This window comes from Benincasa hispida, chromosome 11, assembly GCF_009727055.1.
Source record: "Benincasa hispida cultivar B227 chromosome 11, ASM972705v1, whole genome shotgun sequence".
Lineage (NCBI taxonomy): Eukaryota > Viridiplantae > Streptophyta > Magnoliopsida > Cucurbitales > Cucurbitaceae > Benincasa > Benincasa hispida.
Window position 1 is genome coordinate 62,121,981 of NC_052359.1, and position 6,686 is coordinate 62,128,666.

The window sequence follows — 6,686 nt, forward strand, 5'->3', positions numbered from 1 at the left end:
CATTTTCGATTTCCCCAACCTCCTTCCCCTCTTCGCTCTCTCTTTCCCGAGATCAATCCCTCCGGCATCTCTCTCAACATCACCTCCAAATTGTTAGATGAGTTTCCTCTCCCCCGTCACCATTTTTCCCCCTCACTCCCCCCTTTGTATTCCCCTCACTCCCTGTCACCATCTTTCTCCTCACTCCCCCGTCTCCATCTTTAGCCAATTTTGGATAAATGATTTTAGATAGAAACTTAAATTTTGTTGTCCATTGTGATTTCTTATGTACACCGTGGTTTCTTAGAAACATTAGCTCTAAATTGTTAGAAACATTATCTTTTGTTGTCCGCTGTGGTTTCTTATGTACACATACGCCACAGTCGCCTCACATACACATATTCAAGAAATTTGTTTCTTTTCCATTTAACTGAGCATTCACATCAATGGAATCACTTCCAATCTTTCATCATTTTTATAGTCACCATTTTTTGTTTTTCTTGCATAATTTCTTTGAGATATTTTGCTATTATTTAACCATAGATTACTATTTCCTTCCTTCCTTTTTAGGCTATAGTTGAATTAATATATGTTGCTATGTAGTATAAATGATTTTAGATAGAAAGTTAAATTTGTTCAGGTTATTCGGGTTTAGGTGGTGCAGCCAAATGAATGAGTGTTACACTGTGAATCATCATTGGACTCAAAAACTTAAGCTAATGAGTTATGATGAATTTAAAGTTAAAATACCATTGTACTAATATGAGGTTTACTGAATTTTAATTCACATAATTTCAAAGATTAATCCTTGTACTTTTAATCATTCTTAAATTTATTCGCTCAAAGTTAATTTTTATTGAAATTGGTTAAATAATTATAATAATACTTCATGTAAGGAAATACTATATGTGCATATGTTTCAAAATTTAGAGTAAGAATACTAATAAAGAACAAAAGGTTTTTGAAAAATCAACTATTTTTTCTTGTAGTGTGCCTCTCTAAAAAACAACAAGGATGCTGCTCCCACGCGAATGACATTGAATGCCGACCAATCCTCACGTTAATGGTTCTGAACGCCAGCCACTCAAACGCCGATTTCAAACGCCTTTTCACTATTAGGTGGCCAAGTCTTTAAAGGTATGAATCTTACCCAATCTTTCTATCTTTACGTTATCCTTATTACTTCTCAATAGACATTGGTTCAAAGAAGAAGATTATGAGATGTTGTTGTTGTTTATTTGTTGTTTGCTGATTTTGGGGGAAAAGGAGAGACGAACCTTGATTATTAATTTGATTACTTATTAAACAACGGGTGATTGGACGTGAGTTTGGTGTTTGGTCTATGAAAATTACTAGTGGTTTTGGGGTTATGGATCTTTGAAATCTGAGGTTTCTGATGTAGGATTTGAGGACTGATAAGAAGGAAGAGTTGTTGGGAGTGAAAATAGCATCAAGAATGGGGAATTTGGGTTGTGAATTGGAGATTATGTTAGGAAACCAACAACTCTAAACCCTAGTAAGTGTATAAAAGCACCATTTATGTTTCTATCTCTACTCATCCCTGGTCCAAGGTCTCTTAGTAAAGAAATTGATATTTACCTACAACTACTGGTAGATGAGTTAAATGAGTTGTGGGTTAATGTCGTTCGAACATATGATAGTTTCAGTGCTTCTTTCTTCCAACTTCATGTTGCACTATTGTAGGAAATCAATGATTTTCTAGCTTATGGTGATTTATCTAGTTGGAGGACAAAAGGTTATAAAGCATGTCCAGTTTGCAATATTCATACAAGCTCAATGGGACTAAAGAGCAAAATTTGTTATATGGGACATCGTCGGTATCTACATTTAACACATAAATGGTGCAAAAAATAAGCAACATTATGGAAAACAAGAAATGTGAGTAGCTCCGAATACATTATCTGGACAAGATATTATAAATCAATTGAATTGAATAAGTTTTCCTATTCTCAGTAAGAATCTCACAAGACGTGATAACAAACGAAAAAGGATAATTAGTTAGCACAATTAGAGTAAAAGAAGCATTTTTTTTCAATTTTTCTTATTGGCAAAACCTTAAACTACGTCATAAACTTGATGTGATTCATATTGAGAAAAACATATGTGATATTTGGTGGGTACCATATTGAACATCGAAGGGAAGACTAAAGATACCATTAAAGCTCGTGATGATTCAGCTAACTTGAATATAAGGAAGGAGCTTCACATACAAGAAATAAAAAATAGGCATGTCAAGCCTCATGCATCTTACACATTAAATGCATCTGAAAAAGTGAACTTTTTTACATTCTTGAAATCTATGAAGTTTCCTGATGGTTTTGCTTCCAATATATCTTGGGGTGTAAATGTGAACAAGGGAAAAATATCTGGTTTAAAAAGCCATGATAGTCATGTTTTATTACAAAGACGTCTCCTACTTGGCATTCGACCATATCTATGCAAGGATATTTATATAACTATATCAGAATTGTCTAATTTCTCCCATGGCCTATGTAAAAAAACTTTGAGCATACCAGAATTAGACAAAATGCAAGCTGATATAGTACTCATCCTATGTAAGTAAGAAAAGATATTTTCACTAGCATTTTTTGACATAATGGTCCATTTAGCTATCCATTTGCCATGAAAAGCAAAAATTGTTAGCCCTGTTAGATATAGTTGGATGTTTCTAGTTGAAAGGTATGTAAATTCTCTTATATTCTTTAATCTCACTTTTATGTTGTAGGCTGTTAATACATGTGCTTTCGATATTATGTATTAGGAGCTTGTGATATTTACAACAATATGTTAGAAACAAAGCTCGACTAGAAGGTTCAATTGCTGAGGCTTACATCATAAGTGAATCTTTAAATTTTTGTTCTATGTATTTACATGGAATTGAAATAAGGTTTAATAGAAGTGATCGGAACAGTGATAATATTGATGATGACAAGAGCAATAGTGGATTATCAGTTTTTTCTGGACATATACGATGGTTAGGTGGTGGCCAATTTCAAAAATTAACTTCGGATGAGAGAGAAATAACATTGGTATACTCTATACAACTGTTATAAAGTAGAACCTTATCTTCAGTATATATCGCTTATAAATTTTTATATTTGAAATATAAATGAAAAATTAAACTAACTTGTAAAGTTTAGGGAGCATATAGAGTACTTGAATCAAATAATGGACATGGTGATTTGCATAAGAGGCAACAACTAGAATTTCTTGCATGGTTTAAAACAAAGGTACGCCCTTGAGCATGGTCATACCTCTAAGTTAGATGACTCTATTTTACCTAAACATTGTCTTTTATGATTAGACCCAAAGGTTGCATCATGATAAAATGATATTCGATGATTTGTATGCCCTTGCTTGTGGTCTAAATGATTATGCTCGATTTTATAGTGAGTGTATAGAAAATGGAGTTCAATATCATACTAAAGATCGTGATAGTCGTTGAACCATGGAAAATAGTGAAGTTACGGTGCCTAGTGATGATGAATTTGGGCAAATCATTTTCTATGATGAATTACATGAAATAATAAGACTACAATACATTTGTATGAAGGCAATTAATCTTTTTAAGTGTGAATGATATGATACCAATTCACAAAAAGGTCGAATCATGATAGTTGATGGCTTTACATCGATTACCAGTTCACAAAAAGGTCGAATCATGATAGTTGAGGCTTTACATCGATAAATACTCGTTACTGGTGGTACAAAGACGAGACATTCATCATTGTAAGTCAAGCTGTACAAGTATTCTATTTAGATGATTACAAACTTGGTCAAGACTGGAAAGTTGTTCAACAATTTCAACTGAAAAAATGTATGAGATATTTCAGAACTTGAAAGTGTTGAAATAGAAGTAACAGTAGATGTAACTGAACCTACATGTTATCCTCAAGTCGAAAATAACCTAAATTCACAAACATTTAATAGAGAAGATGCTGAAACTTTGATATTGAAGATCAAGTAGATTTACTTGTACAAGGTAATGAAGAAGCATCAACTGATGAAAAAGATTTTGATTTCGATCATTCTAGAGATGAGTCAATGAGCACACATTTAAACACATCACTATGTGACAAAGATTGTGATAGTGATGCATAAAACTATTTGTAAGGTTATACATAACTACTTAATCTTACATTATATATATATGAATCTTAGATTATTTTTTCTTTTATTGTTATGTTACAGGATGTCGTCAAGAAGTCTTGGACTTGGAAATCATAGTAGGTCCACCTCAAGCGTCTCACAAGTAAGCAACAATAATGAAGATTCTATTAGTGAGCAAGAAGTTGGTTCGATAAATTCAAATGTTTAGGGTAATGTGTTAATTTCTATGAATAAATATCCAAATTTCTTATTGTTGGGTTGTATGTCCTAAAACTCGTAGTTTGTAATGTTAAACGTATTCTATTATCAATAAAGATGTTATTGACGTTTATTCAATAAAACTGTTATTGAATATGTGAATTGCACTTGTAAAGTCTAAATCCAATAACTAAAGATCCATGGCTATTACATGAGTACTTGAACTTTATGTGGAGACATAAGAGTGGATCAGGTTCGAGTAAATAGTCAAAATGGTCTATAGTATAAGAATAAGGTTGGGTACCTTATTCTAGTAACACTATCGGATGCGGCCCACTCTGTAGTTGTTACAATTTACTGCAAAGTGCTACAAAAGAAGTGATCCTGATTCATTCATATATTGACATGAAGAGTAGGGGCATCTTATGCAATGAGTTTGCATAAGATCGGACCAAGAATTAAGTCACTCTTACTTTATAACAATGTTTACTGTTTAAGATTATTTCAAAGCGATGACTTATGTAACTTGACCTTAATCCTGAGGTAGCTATGAACTCCTGTTTATTCGGGATTATCCTTAGATTTGCATGGATGAGGGTTGACTCAATAGCGCCGGCTCAATAAGTCTCCCATTTCAGGGATAAGATTGGGTAGATAGCTAGGGACATAGGGTGCAAGATGAAATTCACTCCTACCCGCTTTTAGGGATAATAGAGAGGTTCTTCCCTTAAGTGCTAACTCTGGGTCTTGAACAATGAGCCCCACCCTCTCATTGGCTCGAGAAGGACTCAGTTTAGTGATTGGATCACAAATTAATTGTTCATTAGAGGATCAGTGGGACTTAAGGAGCAAGATCTAATCTCGGGGGTAAAACAACATTTGACCCAGCCGTTACTACGAACAACCTGTGAAGTGTTAACTTACTAATCATGGTTATATTGAGTGGACATAATATATCAACAGTGAGGGGAGTGCACTACTAGGCTTTAGTGGAGTGACCTGGTAGTTAATAAATGGTGGTTAATTAGGTTAAAGAGTTTAGTCGGTTAATCGCAGATCGTTGGAGCCCATGATCTGTAGATCCATGAGGTCCCCCTAGTAGCTCATATTGGACTAAACCTTAGAACAGTGTGACAAACGAATTTGAAGCGTTCAAATTCGATTTTTGAAGCAAAGCATTAAATATGTATGATATATTTAACCTAATGTTTAATTGTGAATTAAACATAAAGAGAGAGAACATAGGAGATGTTTGAATAAGATTTAAATATCAATATTATGAATAGTGATTCATATAATTGGGATAATTTTTGGATTTAATATTAAATTAAATTAATTAAATTGTTTAATTACTTATCTAATATTAATTTAATTTTAAAATTGATTATTAGAATTAATTTTGAAATTAAATGAAATTGGTCAAAATTGCATTAAAAGTTAAATTATTAACTAGGTAAAAAATGCAATGGAAGTCAAATTGTTGACTTTTGATTTTTGAAAGTCAAAAAGTCAAATTTGTTGACTTTGAACTTTGAGAGTCAAAGTTTGTGGGGTTGATGCCCTAAATCTCGTAGATTCCTTAGTTTGTAAACACCTGTATGAACAAACACTTGTAATGTAATAATATGAGATATTTTCTTCGCTGTTGTCTATGAAATATGGAATATTATATTTTTATTAACCACAAACTAATAAACTAAGATCCTTGGTTATCGTTGTAACTTAAGCGTGTATGTGAAGACATTCAAGTGGATCATGCCTTAAGTGATAACCTAAATGGTCTGTAGTATATGGATAAAGGAGGGAAACCTTATCCTAGTGACACTATGAATACGACTCGCTTTGTAGATGTTACAAGTGTTGTAAAGTGCTACAGATGGTATGATCCTAATCATTCATGTAGAGACATACGAGTGGGGATGTCCTATATAAAGAAGTTTTTATAAGACCGGACCACGAAAATGTTTAGTCTCATTATATAACGTTGTTCATGACAGAGACTTCATTTCACTAGGATGACCATAGGTAGCATAACCTTAATCCTGCGTGAGTTGGGAACTTTTGCCTATGAGGGCGATCCTTTGATTTGTATGGGTTCGAGTAGCCAGATTGCCGAATCATACTTACAACTTTGGGGATTCGTCTGATTTGGGAGCTGGGAACTCAGCTACATAAGATGGAATTCACTCCTTCCCCGAAGTAGGGGTAAGTAGATAGATTGCTCCCTTAAGGGCTGATTCCAACACTTGAATGATGTGGCACTACACACTTTCTCATGGCTCGATAAGTGTCCATTCATAGTAGGACTATGATGTATTGTTCATTAGAGGAATCAGTGGTACTTATGGTGTTAGATGTAACTACAAGGGAAAAATGGT